The sequence below is a fragment of the Amblyomma americanum genome, chromosome 1 (genome assembly GCF_052857255.1).
Source record: "Amblyomma americanum isolate KBUSLIRL-KWMA chromosome 1, ASM5285725v1, whole genome shotgun sequence".
Classification (NCBI taxonomy): Eukaryota; Metazoa; Arthropoda; class Arachnida; order Ixodida; family Ixodidae; genus Amblyomma; species Amblyomma americanum.
The window spans coordinates 532,907,163-532,927,417 of NC_135497.1; the positions used below are offsets into that span (position 1 = coordinate 532,907,163).

The window sequence follows — 20,255 nt, forward strand, 5'->3', positions numbered from 1 at the left end:
TGGCATCAAGACTGCCAGAACCGAGACCCTCGCTAAGCTATTAGCAGGTAAGTTAAAAGAAATGATGGGCCCGTTTGACAAACCTATGAAGGGAGACAACAGTCACCGAAACAAGGTGCATAGGGGAATGTTTTTTATGTGTTGTGCTTACCAGTGGGATATTATAGTACTTAGATTATTAAATCGCTTAAAGAAAATACATATAATGCAACAGAAAAAACAACCATGCCGCCGGTGGGATCCGAAGCCACGACCTCCGAATATCCCGTCCGGTGCTCTTACCAACTGAGCTACGGCGACGGCTGTCCAATCTGCTGCTCTCGTGGGAATTTATGTTCATTGGGTGTAAGCGAACCTTTAGAGTGTTCACCAGCACCACCCTCGACCTATAGCGGCGGACGTAGCACGTTCTGCAATACTGCGAGCGTGACGTGGAACGTCATCAAAGGACGAGGGCGGAAACTGTGCGAGAGCCCTCTTAAGCTACATATGGCATCAGGACTGCCAGAACCGAGACCCTCGTTAAGCTATTAGCAGGTAAGTTAAAGGAAAGGAGGGGCCCGTTTGACAAACCTATGAAGGGAGCCAACAGTCACCGAAACCAAGGTGCATAGGGGAATGTTTTTTATGCGTTGTGCTGATCAGTGGGATATTATAGTACATATATTAGTAAATCGCTTAAAGAAAATTACTTATAAAGCGCCTGAAAAACAACCATGCCGCCGGTGGGATCCTAACCAACGACCTCCAAATATCACGTTCGGTGCTCTTACCAACTGAGCTACGGCGACGGCTGTCGAATCTGCTGCTTTCGTGGGTATTTATGTTCATTGGGTGTAAGCGAACCTTGAGAGTGTTCACCAGCGCCACCCTCGACCTTAGCGGCGGACGTAGCACGTCCTGTAATACAGCGAGCGTGACGTGGAACGTCATCTAAGGACGAGTGCGGAAAATGTGCGAGAGCCCTCTTAAGCTACCTATGGCATCAAAACTGCCAGAACCGAGACCCTCGCTAAGCTATTAGCAGGTATGTAAAGGAAATGAGGGGCCCGTTTGACAAACCTATGAAGGGAGCCAACAGTCACCGAAACCAAGGTGCATAGGGGAATGTTTTTTTATGTGTTGTGCTTACCAGTGGGATATTATAGTACTTAGATTAATAAATCGCTTAAAGAAAATTACTTTAAAGCAACAGAAAAAACAACCATGCCGCCGGTGGGATCCGAACCCACGACCTCCGAATATCGCGTCCGGTGCTCTTACCAACTGAGCTACGGCGACGGCTGTCCAATCTGCTGCTCTCGTGGGTATTTATGTTCATTGGGTGTAAGGGAACCTTGAGAGTGTTCACCAGCGCCACCCTCGACCTTAGCGGCGGACGTAGCACGTCCTGTAATACAGCGAGCGTGACGTGGAACGTCACCTAACGGCGAGGGCGGAAACTGTGCGAGAGCCCTCTTAAGCTACCTATGGCGTCAAGACTGCCAGAAGCGAGACCCTCGTTAAGCTATTAGCAGGTAAGAGAAAGGAAATGAGGGGCCCGTTTTACAAACCTATGAAGGGAGCCAACAGTCACCGAAACCAAGGTGCATAGGGGAATGTTTTTTTATGTGTTGTGCTTATCAGTGGGATATTGTAGTACTTAGATTAATAAATCGCTTAAAGAAAATTACTTATAAAGCAGCAGAAAAAACAACCATGCCGCCGGTGGGATCAGAACCCACAACCTCCGAATATCGCGCTCGGTGCTCTTACCAACTGAGCTACGGCGACGGCTGTCCAATCTGCTGCTCTCTTAGGTATTTATGTTCATTGGGTGTAAGAGAACCTTGAGAGTGTTCACCAGCGCCACCCTCGACCATAGCGGCGGACGTAGCACGTCCTGTAATACCGCGAGCGTGACGTGGAACGTCATCTAACGGCGAGGGCGGAAACTGTGCGAGAGCCCTCTTAAGCTACCTATGGCATCAAGACTGCCAGAACCGAGACCCTCGTTAAGCTATTAGCAGGTAAGTTAAAGGAAATGAGGGACCCGTTTGACAAACCTATGAAGGGAGCCAACAGTCACCGAAACCAAGGTGCATAGGGGAATGTTTTTTTAAATGTTGTGCTTATCAGTGGGATATTGTAGTACTTAGATTAATAAATCGCTTAAAGAAAATTACTTATAAAGCAGCAGAAAAAACAACCATGCCGCCGGTGGGATCCGAACCCACAACCTCCGAATATCGCGCTCGGTGCTCTTACCAACTGAGCTACGGTGACGGCTGTCCAATCTGCTGCTCTCGTGGGTATTTATGTTCATTGGGTGTAAGCGCACATTGAGAGTGTTCACCAGCGCCACCCTCGACCATAGCGGCGGACGTAGCACGTCCTGTAATACCGCGAGCGTGACGTGGAACGTCATCTAACGGCGGCGAGGGCGGAAACTGTGCGAGAGCCCTCTTAAGCTACCTATGGCATCAAGACTGCCAGAACCAAAACCCTCGTTAAGCTATTAGCAGGTAAGTTAAAGGAAATGAGGGGCCCGTTTGACAAACCTATGAAGGGAGCCAACACTCTCCGAAACCAAGGTGCATAGGGGAATATTTTTTATGCGTTGTGCTGATCAGTGGGATATTATAGTACTTATAATAGTAAATCGCTTAAAGAAAATTACTTATGAAGCACCTGAAAAAACAACCATGCCGCCGGTGGGATCCTAACCAACGACCTCCAAATATCACATTCGGTGCTCTTACCAACTGAGCTACGGCGACGGCTGTTCAATCTGCTGCTCTCGTGGGTATTTATGTTCATTGGGTGTAAGCGAACCTTGAGAGTGTTCACCAGCGCCGCCCTCGACCTTAGCGGCGGACATAGCACGTCCTGTAATACAGTGAGCGTGACGTGGAACGTCATCTAAGAACGAGGGCGGAAACTGTGCGAGAGCCCTCGTAAGCTACCTATGCCATCAAGACTGCCAGAACCAAGATCCTGGTTAAGCTATTAGCAGATAAGTTAAAGGAAATGAAGGGCCCGTTTGACAAACCTATGAAGGGTGCCAACAGTCACCGAAACCAAGGTGCATAGGGGAATGTTTTTTTTGTGTTTGGCTTATCAGTGGGATCATATAGTACTTAAAATAATAAATCGCTCAAAGAAAATTACTTATAAAGCAGCAGAAGAAACAACCATGCCGCCGGTGGGATCCGAACCCATGACCTCCGAATATCGCGTCCGGTGCTCCTACCAACTGAGCTACGGCGACGGCTGTCCAATCTGCTGCTCTGGAGGGTATTTATGTTCATTGGGTGTAAGCGAACCTTGAGAGTGTTCACCAGTGCCACCCTCGACCTTAGCGGCGGACGTAGCACGTCCTCTAATACCGCGAGCGTGACGTGGAACGTCATCTAAGGACGAGGGCGGAAACTGTGCGAGAGCCCTCTTAATCTACCTATGGCATCAAGACTGCCAGAACCGAGACCCTCGCTAAGCTATTAGCAGGTAAGTTAAAGGAAAAGAGGGGCCCGTTTGACAAACCTATGAAGGCAGCCAATAGTCACCGAAACCAAGGTGCATAGGGGAATTTTTTTTTATGTGTTGTGCTTACCAGTGGGATAATATAGTACTTAGATTAATAAATCGCTTAAAGAAAATTACTTATAAAGCAGCAGAAAAAACAACCATGCCGGCGGTAGGATCCGAACCCACGACCGCAGAATATCGCTTCCGGTGCTCTTACCAACTGAACTACGGCAACGGCTGTCCAATCTGCTTCTCTCGTGGGCATTTATGTTCATTGGGTGTAAGCGAACCTTGAGAGTGTTCACCAGCGCCACCCTCGACCATAGCGGCGGACGAGAACGTCCTGTAAACCGCGAGCGTGATGTGGAACGTAATCTAACGGCGAGGGCGGAAACTGTGCGAGAGCCCTCTTAAGCTACCTATGGCATCAAGACTCCCAGAACCCAGACCCTCGTTAAGCTATTAGCAGGTAAGTTAAAAGAAATGATGGGCCCGTTTGACAAACCTATGAAGGGAGACAACAGTCACCGAAACCAAGGTGCATAGGGGAATGTTTTTATGTGTTGTGCTTATCAGTGGGATCATATAGTACCTAAAATAATAAATCGCTCAAAGAAAATTACCTATAAAGCAGCAGAAGAAACAACCATGCCGCAGGTGGGATCCGAACCCATGACCTCCGAATATCGCGTCCGGTGCTCCTACCAACTGAGCTACGGCGACGGCTGTCCAATCTGCTGCTCTGGAGGGTATTTATGTTCATTGGGTGTAAGCGAACCTTGAGAGTGTTCACCAGTGCCACCCTCGACCTTAGCGGCGGACGTAGCACGTCCTCTAATACCGCGAGCGTGACGTGGAACGTCATCTAAGGACGAGGGCGGAAACTGTGCGAGAGCCCTCTTAATCTACCTATGGCATCAAGACTGCCAGAACCGAGACCCTCGCTAAGCTATTAGCAGGTAAGTTAAAGGAAAAGAGGGGCCCGTTTGACAAACCTATGAAGGGAGCCAACAGTCACCGAAACAAGGTGCATAAGGGAATGTTTTTTATGTGTTGTGCTTACCAGTGGGATATTATAGTACTTAGATTAATAAATCGCTTAAAGAAAATTACTTATAAAGCAGCAAAAAAAACAACCATGCAGCCGGTGGGATCCGAACCCACGACCACCGAATATCGCGTTCGGTGCTCTTACCAACTGAGCTACGACGACGGCTGTCCAATCTGCTGCTCTCGTGGGTATTTATGTTCATTGGGTGTAAGCGAACCTTGAGGGTGTTCACCAGCGCCACCCTCGACCTTAGCGGCGGACGTAGCACGTCCTGTAAACCGCGAGCGTGATGTGGAACGTAATCTAACGGCGAGGGCGGAAACTGTGCGAGAGCCCTCTTAAGCTACCTATGGCATCAAGACTCCCAGAACCCAGACGCTCGTTAAGCTATTAGCAGGTAAGTTAAAAGAAATGAGGGGCCCGTTTGACAAACCTATGAAGGGAGACAACAGTCACCGAAACCAAGGTGCATAGGGGAATGTTTTTATGTGTTGTGCTTATCAGTGGGATATTATAGTACTTAGAATAATAAATCGCTTAAAGAAACTTACTTATAAAGCAGCAGAAAAACAACCATGCCGCCGGTGGGATCCGAACCCACGACCACCGAATATTGCGTTCGGTGCTCTTACCAACTGAGCTACGGCGACGGCTGTCCAATCTGCTGCTCTCGTGGGTATTTATGTTCATTGGGTGTAAGCGAACCTTCAGAGTGTTCACCAATGCCACCCTCGACCTTAGCGGCGGACGTAGCACGTCCTGTAATACCGCGAGCGTGACGTGGAACGTCATCTAAGGACGAGAGCGGAAACTGTGCGAGAGCCCTCTTAATCTACCTATGGCATCAAGACTGCCAGAACCGAGACCCTCGCTAAGCTATTAGCAGGTAAGTTAAAGGAAAAGAGGGGCCCGTTTGACAAACCTATGAAGGGAGCCAACAGTCACCGAAACAAGGTGCATAGGGGAATGTTTTTTATGTGTTGTGCTTACCAGTGGGATATTATAGTACTTAGATTAATAAATCGCTTAAAGAAAATTACTTATAATGCAACAAAAAAACAACCATGCCGCCGGTGGGATCCGAACCCACGACCTCCGAATATCGCGTCCGGTGCTCTTACCAACTGAGCTACGGCGACGGCTGTCCAATCTGCTGCTCTCGTGGGAATTTATGTTCATTTGGTGTAAGCGAACCTTTAGAGTGTTCACCAGCGCCACCCTCGACCTATAGCGGCGGACGTAGCACGTTCTGCAATACTGCGAGCGTGACGTGGAACGTCATCAAAGGACGAGGGCGGAAACTGTGCGAGAGCCCTCTTAAGCTACCTATGGCATCAGGACTGCCAGAACCGAGACCCTCGTTAAGCTATTAGCAGGTAAGTTAAAGGAAAGGAGGGGCCCGTTTGACAAACCTATGAAGGGAGCCAACAGTCACCGAAGCCAAGGTGCATAGGGGAATGTTTTTTATGCGTTGTGCTGATCAGTGGGATATTATAGTACTTATATTAGTAAATTGCTTAAAGAAAATTTCTTATAAAGCGCCTGAAAAACAACCATGCCGCCGGTGGGATCCTAACCAACGACCTCCAAATATCACGTTCGGTGCTCTTACCAACTGAGCTACGGCGACGGCTGTCGAATCTGCTGCTTTCGTGGGGATTTATGTTCATTGGGTGTAAGCGAACCTTGAGAGTGTTCACCAGCGCCACCCTCGCCCTTAGCCGCGGACGTAGCACGTCCTGTAATACAGCGAGCGTGACGTGGAACGTCATCTAAGGACGAGTGCGGAAAATGTGCGAGAGCCCTCTTAAGCTACCTATGGCATGAAGACTGCCAAAGCCGAGACCCTCGTTAAGCTATTAGCAGGTAAGTTAAAGGAAAAGAGGGGCCCGTTTGACAAACCTATGAAGGGAGCCAACAGTCACCGAAACAAGGTGCATAGGGGAATGTTTTTTATGTGTTGTGCTTACCAGTGGGATATTATAGTACTTAGATTATTAAATCGCTTAAAGAAAATTACTTATAATGCAACAGAAAAAACAACCATGCCGCCGGTGGGATCCGAACCCACGACCTCCGAATATCCCGTCCGGTGCTCTTACCAACTGAGCTACGGCGACGGCTGTCCAATCTGCTGCTCTCGTGGGAATTTATGTTCATTGGGTGTAAGCGAACCTTTAGAGTGTTCACCAGCGCCACCCTCGACCTATAGCGGCGGACGTAGCACGTTCTGCAATACTGCGAGCGTGACGTGGAACGTCATCAAAGGACGAGGGCGGAAACTGTGCGAGAGCCCTCTTAAGCTACCTATGGCGTCAAGACTGCCAGAACCAAGACCCTCGTTAAGCTATTAGCAGGTAAGTTAAAGGAAATGAGGGGCCCGTTTGACAAACCTATGAAGGGAGCCAACAGTCACCGAAGCCAAGGTGCATAGGGGAATGTTTTTTATGCGTTGTGCTGATCAGTGGGATATTATAGTACTTATATTAGTAAATTGCTTAAAGAAAATTACTTATAAAGCGCCTGAAAAACAACCATGCCGCCGGTGGGTTCCTAACCAACGACCTCCAAATATCACGTTCGGTGCTCTTACCAACTGAGCTACGGCGACGGCTGTCGAATCTGCTGCTTTCGTGGGGATTTATGTTCATTGGGTGTAAGCGAACCTTGAGAGTGTTCACCAGCGCCACCCTCGCCCTTAGCCGCGGACGTAGCACGTCCTGTAATACAGCGAGCGTGACGTGGAACGTCATCTAAGGACGAGTGCGGAAAATGTGCGAGAGCCCTCTTAAGCTACCCATGGCATGAAGACTGCCAAAACCGAGACCCTCGTTAAGCTATTAGCAGGTAAGTTAAAAGAAATGAGGGGCCCGTTTGACAAACCTATGAAGGGAGCCAACAGTCACCGAAACCAAGGTGCATAGGGGAATGTTTTTTTTTATGTGTTGTGCTTATCAGTGGGATATTGTAGTACTTAGATTAATAAATCGTTTAAAGAATATACTTTTAAAGCAGCAGAAAAAACAATCAAGCCGCCAGTGGGATCCGAACCTACGACCGCCGAATATCGCGTCCGGTGCTCTTACCAACTGAGCTACGGCAACGGCTCTCCAATCTGCTGCTCTCGTGGGTAATTATGTTCATTGGGTGTAAGCGAACCTTGAGAGTGTTCGCCAGCGCCACCCTCGACCATAGCGGCGGACGTAGCACGTCCTGTAATACCGCGAGCGTGACGTGGAACGTCACCTAACGGCGAGGGCGGAAACTGTGCGAGAGCCCTCATAAACTACCTATGGCATCAAAACTGCCAGAACCGAGACCCTCGCTAAGCTATTAGCAGGTATGTTAAAGGAAATGAGGGGCCCGTTTGACAAACCTCTGAAGGGAGCCAACAGTCACCGAAACCAAGGTGCATAGGGGAATGTTTTTTATGTGTTGTGCTTACCAGTGGGATAATATAGTACTTAGATTAATAAATCGCTTAAAGAAAATTACTTATAAAGCAGCAGAAAAAACAACCATGCCGGCGGTAGGATCCGAACCCACGACCGCAGAATATCGCTTCCGGTGCTCTTACCAACTGAACTACGGCAACGGCTGTCCAATCTGCTTCTCTCGTGGGCATTTATGTTCATTGGGTGTAAGCGAACCTTGAGAGTGTTCACCAGCGCCACCCTCGACCATAGCGGCGGACGAGAACGTCCTGTAAACCGCGAGCGTGATGTGGCACGTAATCTAACGGCGAGGGCGGAAACTGTGCGAGAGCCCTCTTAAGCTACCTATGGCATCAAGACTCCCAGAACCCAGACCCTCGTTAAGCTATTAGCAGGTAAGTTAAAAGAAATGATGGGCCCGTTTGACAAACCTATGAAGGGAGACAACAGTCACCGAAACCAAGGTGCATAGGGGAATGTTTTTATGTGTTGTGCTTATCAGTGGGATATTATAGTACTTATAATAATAAATCGCTTAAAGAAACTTACTTATGAAGCAGCAGAAAAACAACCATGCCGCCGGTGGGATCCGAACCCACGACCTCCGAATATTGCGTTCGGTGCTCTTACCAACTGAGCTACGGCGACGGCTGTCCAATCTGCTGCTCTCGTGGGTATTTATGTTCATTAGGTGTAAGCGAACCTTGAGAGTGTTCACCAGTGCCACCCTCGACCTTAGCGGCGGACGTAGCACGTCCTGTAATACCGCGAGCGTGACGTGGAACGTCATCTAAGGACGAGGGCGGAAACTGTGCGAGAGCCCTCTTAATCTACCTATGGCATCAAGACTGCCAGAACCGAGACCCTCGCTAAGCTATTAGCAGGTAAGTTAAAGGAAAAGAGGGGCCCGTTTGACAAGCCTATGAAGGGAGCCAACAGTCACCGAAACAAGGTGCATAGGGGAATGTTTTTTATGTGTTGTGCTTACCAGTGGGATATTATAGTACTTAGATTATTAAATCGCTTAAAGAAAATTACTTATAATGCAACAGAAAAAACAACCATGCCGCCGGTGGGAACCGAACCCACGACCTCCGAATATCCCGTCCGGTGCTCTTACCAACTGAGCTACGGCGACGGCTGTCCAATCTGCTGCTCTCGTGGGAATTTATGTTCATTGGGTGTAAGCGAACCTTTAGAGTGTTCACCAGCGCCACCCTCGACCTATAGCGGCGGACGTAGCACGTTCTGCAATACTGCGAGCGTGACGTGGAACGTCATCAAAGGACGAGGGCGGAAACTGTGCGAGAGCCCTCTTAAGCTACCTATGGCATCAGGACTGCCAGAACCGAGACCCTCGTTAAGCTATTAGCAGGTAAGTTAAAGGAAAGGAGGGGCCCGTTTGACAAACCTATGAAGGGAGCCAACAGTCACCGAAACCAAGGTGCATAGGGGAATGTTTTTTATGCGTTGTGCTGATCAGTGGGATATTATAGTACTTATATTAGTAAATCGCTTAAAGAAAATTACTTATAAAGCGCCTGAAAAACAACCATGCCGCCTGTGGGATCCGAACCCACGACCTCCGAATATCGCGTCCTGTGCTCTTACCAACTGAGCTACGGCGACGGCTGTCCAATCTGCTGCTCTCGAGGGTATTTATGTTCATTGGGTGTAAGCGAACCTTGAGAGTGTTCACCAGCGCCACCCTCGACCTTAGCGGCGGACGTAGCACGTCCTGTAATACAGCGAGCGTGACGTGGAACGTCACCTAACGGCGAGGGCGGAAACTGTGCGAGAGCCCTCTTAAGCTACCTATGGCGTCAAGACTGCCAGAACCAAGACCCTCGTTAAGCTATTAGCAGGTAAGTTAAAGGAAATGAGGGGCCCGTTTGACAAACCTATGAAGGGAGCCAACAGTCACCGAAACCAAGGTGCATAGGGGAATGTTTTTTTTTTATGTGTTGTGCTTATCAGTGGGATATTGTAGTACTTAGATTAATAAATCGCTTAAAGAAAATTACTTATAAAGCAGCAGAAAAACAACCATGCCGCCGGTGGGATCAGAACCCACAACCTCAGAATATCGCGCTCGGTGCTCTTACCAACTGAGCTACGGCGACGGCTGTCCAATCTGCTGCTCTCGTGGGTATTTATGTTCATTGGGTGTAAGAGAACCTTGAGAGTGTTCACCAGCGCCACCCTCGACCATAGCGGCGGACGTAGCACGTCCTGTAATACCGCGAGCGTGACGTGGAACGTCATCTAAAGACGAGGGCGTAAACTGTGCGAGAGCCCTCTTAAGCTACCTATGGCATCAAGACTGCCAGAACGGAGACCCTCGTTAAGCTATTAGCAGGTAAGTTAAAGGAAATGAGGGGCCCGTTTGACAAACCTATGAAGGGAGCCAACAGTCACCGAAACCGAGGTGCATAGGGGAATGTTTTTTATGTGTTGTGCTTATCAGTGGAATATTGTAGTACCTAGATTTATAAATAGCTTAAAGAAAATACTTATAAAGCAAAAAAACAACCATGCCGCCGGTGGGATCCGAACCCACGACCTCCGAATATCGCGTCCGGTGCTCTTACCAACTGAGCTACAGCGACGGCTGTCCTATCTGATGCTCAAGTGGGTATTTATGTTCATTGGTTGTAAGCGAACCTTGAGAGTGTTCACCAGCGCCAACCTCAACCATAGAGGCGAACGTAGCACGTCCTGTAATACCGCGAGCGTCACGTGGAACGTCATCTAACGGCGAGGGCGGAAACTGTGCGAGAGCCCTCTTAAGCTACCTATGGCATCAAGACTGCCAGAACCAAGACCCTCGTTAAGCTATTAGCAGGTAAGTTAAAGCAAATGAGGGGCCCTTTTGACAAACCTATGAAGGCAGCCAATAGTCACCGAAACCAAGGTGCATAGGGGAATTTTTTTTTATGTGTTGTGCTTACCAGTGGGATATTATAGTACTTAGATTAATAAATCGCTTAAAGAAAATTACTTATAAAGCAACAGAAAAAACAACCATGCCACCGGTCGGATCCGAACCCACGACCTCCGAATATCGCGTCCGGTGCTCTTACCAACTGAGCTACGGCGACGGCTGTCCAATCTGCTGCTCTCGTGGGTATTTATGTTCATTGGGTGTAAGCGAACCTTGAGAGTGTTCACCAGCGCCACCCTCGACCATAGAGGCGGATGTAGCACGTCCTGTAATACCGCGAGAGTGACGTGGAACGTCATCTAACGGCGAGGGCGGAAACTGTGCGAGAGCCCTCTTAAGCTACCTATGACATCAAGACTGCCAGAACCGAGACCCTCGTTAAGCTATAAGCAGGTAACTTAAAGGAAATGAGGGGCCCGTTTGACAAACCTATTAAGGGAGCCAACAGTCACCGAAACCAAGGTGCATAGGGGAATGTTTATTTATGTGTTTTGCTTATCAGTGGGATATTGTAGTACTTAGATTAAAAATCGCTTAAAGAAAATTACTTATAAAGCAGCAGAAAAAACAACCATGCCGCCGGTAGGATCCGAACCCACGACCGCAGAATATCGCGTCCGGTGCTCTTACCAACTGAACTACGGCAACGGCTGTCCAATCTGCTTCTCTCGTGGGCATTTATGTTCATTGGGTGTAAGCGAACCTTGAGAGTGTTCACCAGCGCCACCCTCGACCATAGCTGCGGACGTAGCACGTCCTGTAAACCGCGAGCGTGATGTGGAACGTAATCTAACGGCGAGGGCGGAAACTGTGCGAGAGCCCTCTTAAGCTACCTATGGCATCAAGACTCCCAGAGCCCAGACCCTCGTTAAGCTATTAGCAGGTAAGTTAAAGGAAATGAGGGGCCCGTTTGACAAACCTATGAAGGGAGACAACAGTCACCGAAACCAAGGTGCATAGGGGAATGTTTTTATGTGTTGTGCTTATCAGTGGGATATTATAGTACTTAGAATAATAAATCGCTTAAAGAAAATTACTTATAAAGCAGCAGAAAAACAACCATGCCGCCGGTGGGATCCGAACCCACGACCTCCGAATATCGCGTTCGGTGCTCTTACCAACTGAGCTACGGCGACGGCTGTCCAATCTGCTGCTCTCGTGGGTATTTATGTTCATTGGGTGCAAGCGAACCTTGAGAGTGTTCACCAGTGCCACCCTCGACCTTAGCGGCGGACGTAGCACGTCCTGTAATACCGCGAGCGTGACGTGGAACGTCATCTAAGGACGAGGGCGGAAACTGTGCGAGAGCCCTCTTAATCTACCTATGGCATCAAGACTGCCAGAACCGAGACCCTCGCTAAGCTATTAGCAGGGAAGTTAAAGGAAATGAGGGGCCCGTTTGACAAACCTATGAAGGGAGCCAACAGTCACCGAAACCAAGGTGCATAGGGGAATGTTTATTTATGTGTTGTGCTTATCAGTGGGATATTGTAGTACTTAGATTAAAATATCGCTTAAAGAAAATTACTTATAAAGCAGCAGAAAAAACAACCATGCCGCCGGTGGGATCCGAACCCACGACCGCCGAATATCACGTCCGGTGCTCTTACCAACTGAGCTACGGCGACGGCTGTCCAATGTGCTGCTCTCGTGGGTATTTATGTTCATTGGGTGTAAGCGAACCTTGAGAGTGTTCACCAGCGCCACCCTCGACCTATAGCGGCGGACGTAGCACGTTCTGCAATACTGCGAGCGTGACGTGGAACGTCATCAAAGGACGAGGGCGGAAACTGTGCGAGAGCCCTCTTAAGCTACCTATGGCATCAAGACTGCCAGAACTGAGACCCTCGTTAAGCTATTAGCAGGTAAGTTAAAGGAAAGGAGGGGCCCGTTTGACAAACCTATGAAGGGAGCCAACAGTCACCGAAACCAAGGTGCATAGGGGAATGTTTTTTATGCGTTGTGCTGATCAGTGGGATATTATAGCCCTTATATTAGTAAATCGCTTAAAGAAAATTACTTATAAAGCGCCTGAAAAACAACCATGCCGCCGGTGGGATCCTAACCAACGACCTCCAAATATCACGTTCGGTGCTCTTACCAACTGAGCTACGGCGACGGCTGTCGAATCTGCTGCTTTCGTGGGTATTTATGTTCATTGGGTGTAAGCGAACCTTGAGAGTGTTCACCAGTGCCACCCTCGACCTTAGCGGCGGACGTAGCACGTCCTGTAATACCGCGAGCGTGACGTGGAACGTCATCTAAGGACGAGAGCGGAAACTGTGCGAGAGCCCTCTTAATCTACCTATGGCATCAAGACTGCCAGAACCGAGACCCTCGCTAAGCTATTAGCAGGTAAGTTAAAGGAAAAGAGGGGCCCGTTTGACAAACCTATGAAGGGAGCCAACAGTCACCGAAACAAGGTGCATAGGGGAATGTTTTTTATGTGTTGTGCTTATGAGTGGGATATTATAGTACTTAGATTAATAAATCGCTTAAAGAAAATTACTTATAATGCAACAAAAAAAACAACCATGCCGCCGGTGGGATCCGAACCCACGACCTCCGAATATCGCGTCCGGTGCTCTTACCAACTGAGCTACGGCGACGGCTGTCCAATCTGCTGCTCTCGTGGGAATTTATGTTCATTTGGTGTAAGCGAACCTTTAGAGTGTTCACCAGCGCCACCCTCGACCTATAGCGGCGGACGTAGCACGTTCTGCAATACTGCGAGCGTGACGTGGAACGTCATCAAAGGACGAGGGCGGAAACTGTGCGAGAGCCCTCTTAAGCTACCTATGGCATCAGGACTGCCAGAACCGAGACCCTCGTTAAGCTATTAGCAGGTAAGTTAAAGGAAAGGAGGGGCCCGTTTGACAAACCTATGAAGGGAGCCAACAGTCACCGAAGCCAAGGTGCATAGGGTAATGTTTTTTATGCGTTGTGCTGATCAGTGGGATATTATAGTACTTAGATTAATAAATCGCTTAAAGAAAATTACTTATAATGCAACAAAAAAAACAACCATGCCGCAGGTGGGATCCGAACCCATGACCTCCGAATATCGCGTCCGGTGCTCCTACCAACTGAGCTACGGCGACGGCTGTCCAATCTGCTGCTCTGGAGGGTATTTATGTTCATTGGGTGTAAGCGAACCTTGAGAGTGTTCACCAGTGCCACCCTCGACCTTAGCGGCGGACGTAGCACGTCCTCTAATACCGCGAGCGTGACGTGGAACGTCATCTAAGGACGAGGGCGGAAACTGTGCGAGAGCCCTCTTAATCTACCTATGGCATCAAGACTGCCAGAACCGAGACCCTCGCTAAGCTATTAGCAGGTAAGTTAAAGGAAAAGAGGGGCCCGTTTGACAAACCTATGAAGGGAGCCAACAGTCACCGAAACAAGGTGCATAAGGGAATGTTTTTTATGTGTTGTGCTTACCAGTGGGATATTATAGTACTTAGATTAATAAATCGCTTAAAGAAAATTACTTATAAAGCAGCAAAAAAAACAACCATGCAGCCGGTGGGATCCGAACCCACGACCACCGAATATCGCGTTCGGTGCTCTTACCAACTGAGCTACGACGACGGCTGTCCAATCTGCTGCTCTCGTGGGTATTTATGTTCATTGGGTGTAAGCGAACCTTGAGGGTGTTCACCAGCGCCACCCTCGACCTTAGCGGCGGACGTAGCACGTCCTGTAAACCGCGAGCGTGATGTGGAACGTAATCTAACGGCGAGGGCGGAAACTGTGCGAGAGCCCTCTTAAGCTACCTATGGCATCAAGACTCCCAGAACCCAGACGCTTGTTAAGCTATTAGCAGGTAAGTTAAAAGAAATGAGGGGCCCGTTTGACAAACCTATGAAGGGAGACAACAGTCACCGAAACCAAGGTGCATAGGGGAATGTTTTTATGTGTTGTGCTTATCAGTGGGATATTATAGTACTTAGAATAATAAATCGCTTAAAGAAACTTACTTATAAAGCAGCAGAAAAACAACCATGCCGCCGGTGGGATCCGAACCCACGACCACCGAATATTGCGTTCGGTGCTCTTACCAACTGAGCTACGGCGACGGCTGTCCAATCTGCTGCTCTCGTGGGTATTTATGTTCATTGGGTGTAAGCGAACCTTCAGAGTGTTCACCAATGCCACCCTCGACCTTAGCGGCGGACGTAGCACGTCCTGTAATACCGCGAGCGTGACGTGGAACGTCATCTAAGGACGAGAGCGGAAACTGTGCGAGAGCCCTCTTAATCTACCTATGGCATCAAGACTGCCAGAACCGAGACCCTCGCTAAGCTATTAGCAGGTAAGTTAAAGGAAAAGAGGGGCCCGTTTGACAAACCTATGAAGGGAGCCAACAGTCACCGAAACAAGGTGCATAGGGGAATGTTTTTTATGTGTTGTGCTTACCAGTGGGATATTATAGTACTTAGATTAATAAATCGCTTAAAGAAAATTACTTATAATGCAACAAAAAAACAACCATGCCGCCGGTGGGATCCGAACCCACGACCTCCGAATATCGCGTCCGGTGCTCTTACCAACTGAGCTACGGCGACGGCTGTCCAATCTGCTGCTCTCGTGGGAATTTATGTTCATTTGGTGTAAGCGAACCTTTAGAGTGTTCACCAGCGCCACCCTCGACCTATAGCGGCGGACGTAGCACGTTCTGCAATACTGCGAGCGTGACGTGGAACGTCATCAAAGGACGAGGGCGGAAACTGTGCGAGAGCCCTCTTAAGCTACCTATGGCATCAGGACTGCCAGAACCGAGACCCTCGTTAAGCTATTAGCAGGTAAGTTAAAGGAAAGGAGGGGCCCGTTTGACAAACCTATGAAGGGAGCCAACAGTCACCGAAGCCAAGGTGCATAGGGGAATGTTTTTTATGCGTTGTGCTGATCAGTGGGATATTATAGTACTTATATTAGTAAATTGCTTAAAGAAAATTTCTTATAAAGCGCCTGAAAAACAACCATGCCGCCGGTGGGATCCTAACCAACGACCTCCAAATATCACGTTCGGTGCTCTTACCAACTGAGCTACGGCGACGGCTGTCGAATCTGCTGCTTTCGTGGGGATTTATGTTCATTGGGTGTAAGCGAACCTTGAGAGTGTTCACCAGCGCCACCCTCGCCCTTAGCCGCGGACGTAGCACGTCCTGTAATACAGCGAGCGTGACGTGGAACGTCATCTAAGGACGAGTGCGGAAAATGTGCGAGAGCCCTCTTAAGCTACCTATGGCATGAAGACTGCCAAAGCCGAGACCCTCGTTAAGCTATTAGCAGGTAAGTTAAAGGAAAAGAGGGGCCCGTTTGACAAACCTATGAAGGGAGCCAACAGTCACCGAAACAAGGTGCATAGGGGAATGTTTTTTATGTGTTGTGCTTACCAGTGGGATATTATAGTACTTAGATTATTAAATCGCTTAAAGAAAATTACTTATAATGCAACAGAAAAAACAACCATGCCGCCGGTGGGATCCGAACCCACGACCTCCGAATATCCCGTCCGGTGCTCTTACCAACTGAGCTACGGCGACGGCTGTCCAATCTGCTGCTCTCGTGGGAATTTATGTTCATTGGGTGTAAGCGAACCTTTAGAGTGTTCACCAGCGCCACCCTCGACCTATAGCGGCGGACGTAGCACGTTCTGCAATACTGCGAGCGTGACGTGGAACGTCATCAAAGGACGAGGGCGGAAACTGTGCGAGAGCCCTCTTAAGCTACCTATGGCGTCAAGACTGCCAGAACCAAGACCCTCGTTAAGCTATTAGCAGGTAAGTTAAAGGAAATGAGGGGCCCGTTTGACAAACCTATGAAGGGAGCCAACAGTCACCGAAGCCAAGGTGCATAGGGGAATGTTTTTTATGCGTTGTGCTGATCAGTGGGATATTATAGTACTTATATTAGTAAATTGCTTAAAGAAAATTACTTATAAAGCGCCTGAAAAACAACCATGCCGCCGGTGGGATCCTAACCAACGACCTCCAAATATCACGTTCGGTGCTCTTACCAACTGAGCTACGGCGACGGCTGTCGAATCTGCTGCTTTCGTGGGGATTTATGTTCATTGGGTGTAAGCGAACCTTGAGAGTGTTCACCAGCGCCACCCTCGCCCTTAGCCGCGGACGTAGCACGTCCTGTAATACAGCGAGCGTGACGTGGAACGTCATCTAAGGACGAGTGCGGAAAATGTGCGAGAGCCCTCTTAAGCTACCCATGGCATGAAGACTGCCAAAACCGAGACCCTCGTTAAGCTATTAGCAGGTAAGTTAAAAGAAATGAGGGGCCCGTTTGACAAACCTATGAAGGGAGCCAACAGTCACCGAAACCAAGGTGCATAGGGGAATGTTTTTTTTTATGTGTTGTGCTTATCAGTGGGATATTGTAGTACTTAGATTAATAAATCGTTTAAAGAATATACTTTTAAAGCAGCAGAAAAAACAATCAAGCCGCCAGTGGGATCCGAACCTACGACCGCCGAATATCGCGTCCGGTGCTCTTACCAACTGAGCTACGGCAACGGCTCTCCAATCTGCTGCTCTCGTGGGTAATTATGTTCATTGGGTGTAAGCGAACCTTCAGAGTGTTCACCAATGCCACCCTCGACCTTAGCGGCGGACGTAGCACGTCCTGTAATACCGCGAGCGTGACGTGGAACGTCATCTAAGGACGAGAGCGGAAACTGTGCGAGAGCCCTCTTAATCTACCTATGGCATCAAGACTGCCAGAACCGAGACCCTCGCTAAGCTATTAGCAGGTAAGTTAAAGGAAAAGAGGGGCCCGTTTGACAAACCTATGAAGGGAGCCAACAGTCACCGAAACAAGGTGCATAGGGGAATGTTTTTTATGTGTTGTGCTTACCAGTGGGATATTATAGTACTTAAATTAAAAAATCGCTTAAAAATACTTATAAAGCAGCAGAAAAACAACCATGCCGCCGGTGGGATCAGAACCCACAACCTCAGAATATCGCGCTCGGTGCTCTTACCAACTGAGCTACGGCGACGGCTGTCCAATCTGCTGCTCTCGTGGGTATTTATGTTCATTGGGTGTAAGAGAACCTTGAGAGTGTTCACCAGCGCCACCCTCGACCATAGCGGCGGACGTAGCACGTCCTGTAATACCGCGAGCGTGACGTGGAACGTCATCTAAAGACGAGGGCGTAAACTGTGCGAGAGCCCTCTTAAGCTACCTATGGCATCAAGACTGCCAGAACGGAGACCCTCGTTAAGCTATTAGCAGGTAAGTTAAAGGAAATGAGGGGCCCGTTTGACAAACCTATGAAGGGAGCCAACAGTCACCGAAACCGAGGTGCATAGGGGAATGTTTTTTATGTGTTGTGCTTATCAGTGGAATATTGTAGTACCTAGATTTATAAATAGCTTAAAGAAAATACTTATAAAGCAAAAAAACAACCATGCCGCCGGTGGGATCCGAACCCACGACCTCCGAATATCGCGTCCGGTGCTCTTACCAACTGAGCTACAGCGACGGCTGTCCTATCTGATGCTCAAGTGGGTATTTATGTTCATTGGTTGTAAGCGAACCTTGAGAGTGTTCACCAGCGCCAACCTCAACCATAGAGGCGAACGTAGCACGTCCTGTAATACCGCGAGCGTCACGTGGAACGTCATCTAACGGCGAGGGCGGAAACTGTGCGAGAGCCCTCTTAAGCTACCTATGGCATCAAGACTGCCAGAACCAAGACCCTCGTTAAGCTATTAGCAGGTAAGTTAAAGCAAATGAGGGGCCCTTTTGACAAACCTATGAAGGCAGCCAATAGTCACCGAAACCAAGGTGCATAGGGGAATTTTTTTTTATGTGTTGTGCTTACCAGTGGGATATTATAGTACTTAGATTAATAAATCGCTTAAAGAAAATTACTTATAAAGCAACAGAAAAAACAACCATGCCACCGGTCGGATCCGAACCCACGACCTCCGAATATCGCGTCCGGTGCTCTTACCAACTGAGCTACGGCGACGGCTGTCCAATCTGCTGCTCTCGTGGGTATTTATGTTCATTGGGTGTAAGCGAACCTTGAGAGTGTTCACCAGCGCCACCCTCGACCATAGAGGCGGATGTAGCACGTCCTGTAATACCGCGAGAGTGACGTGGAACGTCATCTAACGGCGAGGGCGGAAACTGTGCGAGAGCCCTCTTAAGCTACCTATGACATCAAGACTGCCAGAACCGAGACCCTCGTTAAGCTATAAGCAGGTAACTTAAAGGAAATCAGGGGCCCGTTTGACAAACCTATTAAGGGAGCCAACAGTCACCGAAACCAAGGTGCATAGGGGAATGTTTATTTATGTGTTTTGCTTATCAGTGGGATATTGTAGTACTTAGATTAAAAATCGCTTAAAGAAAATTACTTATAAAGCAGCAGAAAAAACAACCATGCCGCCGGTAGGATCCGAACCCACGACCGCAGAATATCGCGTCCGGTGCTCTTACCAACTGAACTACGGCAACGGCTGTCCAATCTGCTTCTCTCGTGGGCATTTATGTTCATTGGGTGTAAGCGAACCTTGAGAGTGTTCACCAGCGCCACCCTCGACCATAGCTGCGGACGTAGCACGTCCTGTAAACCGCGAGCGTGATGTGGAACGTAATCTAACGGCGAGGGCGGAAACTGTGCGAGAGCCCTCTTAAGCTACCTATGGCATCAAGACTCCCAGAGCCCAGACCCTCGTTAAGCTATTAGCAGGTAAGTTAAAGGAAATGAGGGGCCCGTTTGACAAACCTATGAAGGGAGACAACAGTCACCGAAACCAAGGTGCATAGGGGAATGTTTTTATGTGTTGTGCTTATCAGTGGGATATTATAGTACTTAGAATAATAAATCGCTTAAAGAAAATTACTTATAAAGCAGCAGAAAAACAACCATGCCGCCGGTGGGATCCGAACCCACGACCTCCGAATATCGCGTTCGGTGCTCTTACCAACTGAGCTACGGCGACGGCTGTCCAATCTGCTGCTCTCGTGGGTATTTATGTTCATTGGGTGCAAGCGAACCTTGAGAGTGTTCACCAGTGCCACCCTCGACCTTAGCGGCGGACGTAGCACGTCCTGTAATACCGCGAGCGTGACGTGGAACGTCATCTAAGGACGAGGGCGGAAACTGTGCGAGAGCCCTCTTAATCTACCTATGGCATCAAGACTGCCAGAACCGAGACCCTCGCTAAGCTATTAGCAGGGAAGTTAAAGGAAATGAGGGGCCCGTTTGACAAACCTATGAAGGGAGCCAACAGTCACCGAAACCAAGGTGCATAGGGGAATGTTTATTTATGTGTTGTGCTTATCA

The 20,255-nt window shown here is 48.7% G+C and overlaps 8 non-coding genes across 8 annotated transcripts; all 8 read right to left on the minus strand.

Moving 5' to 3' along the window:
* Nucleotides 1-226: 226 nt before the first annotated feature.
* Nucleotides 227-300, minus strand: TRNAS-GGA (transfer RNA serine (anticodon GGA)). Its single transcript has one exon. It is a non-coding gene; the product is annotated as a tRNA-Ser (tRNA).
* A 4,834-nt stretch (nt 301-5,134) lies between these two features.
* On the minus strand, nt 5,135-5,208 carry TRNAL-CAA (transfer RNA leucine (anticodon CAA)). The gene has a single exon. It is a non-coding gene; the product is annotated as a tRNA-Leu (tRNA).
* A 1,396-nt stretch (nt 5,209-6,604) lies between these two features.
* On the minus strand, nt 6,605-6,678 carry TRNAS-GGA (transfer RNA serine (anticodon GGA)). The gene has a single exon. It is a non-coding gene; the product is annotated as a tRNA-Ser (tRNA).
* A 1,888-nt stretch (nt 6,679-8,566) lies between these two features.
* TRNAL-CAA (transfer RNA leucine (anticodon CAA)) lies at nt 8,567-8,640 on the minus strand. The gene has a single exon. It is a non-coding gene; the product is annotated as a tRNA-Leu (tRNA).
* Nucleotides 8,641-9,056: 416 nt separating this feature from the next.
* On the minus strand, nt 9,057-9,130 carry TRNAS-GGA (transfer RNA serine (anticodon GGA)). Its single transcript has one exon. It is a non-coding gene; the product is annotated as a tRNA-Ser (tRNA).
* A 3,360-nt stretch (nt 9,131-12,490) lies between these two features.
* On the minus strand, nt 12,491-12,564 carry TRNAS-UGA (transfer RNA serine (anticodon UGA)). The gene has a single exon. It is a non-coding gene; the product is annotated as a tRNA-Ser (tRNA).
* A 2,377-nt stretch (nt 12,565-14,941) lies between these two features.
* On the minus strand, nt 14,942-15,015 carry TRNAL-CAA (transfer RNA leucine (anticodon CAA)). The gene has a single exon. It is a non-coding gene; the product is annotated as a tRNA-Leu (tRNA).
* A 1,396-nt stretch (nt 15,016-16,411) lies between these two features.
* Nucleotides 16,412-16,485, minus strand: TRNAS-GGA (transfer RNA serine (anticodon GGA)). Its single transcript has one exon. It is a non-coding gene; the product is annotated as a tRNA-Ser (tRNA).
* Between the last annotated feature and the right edge of the window lie 3,770 nt (nt 16,486-20,255).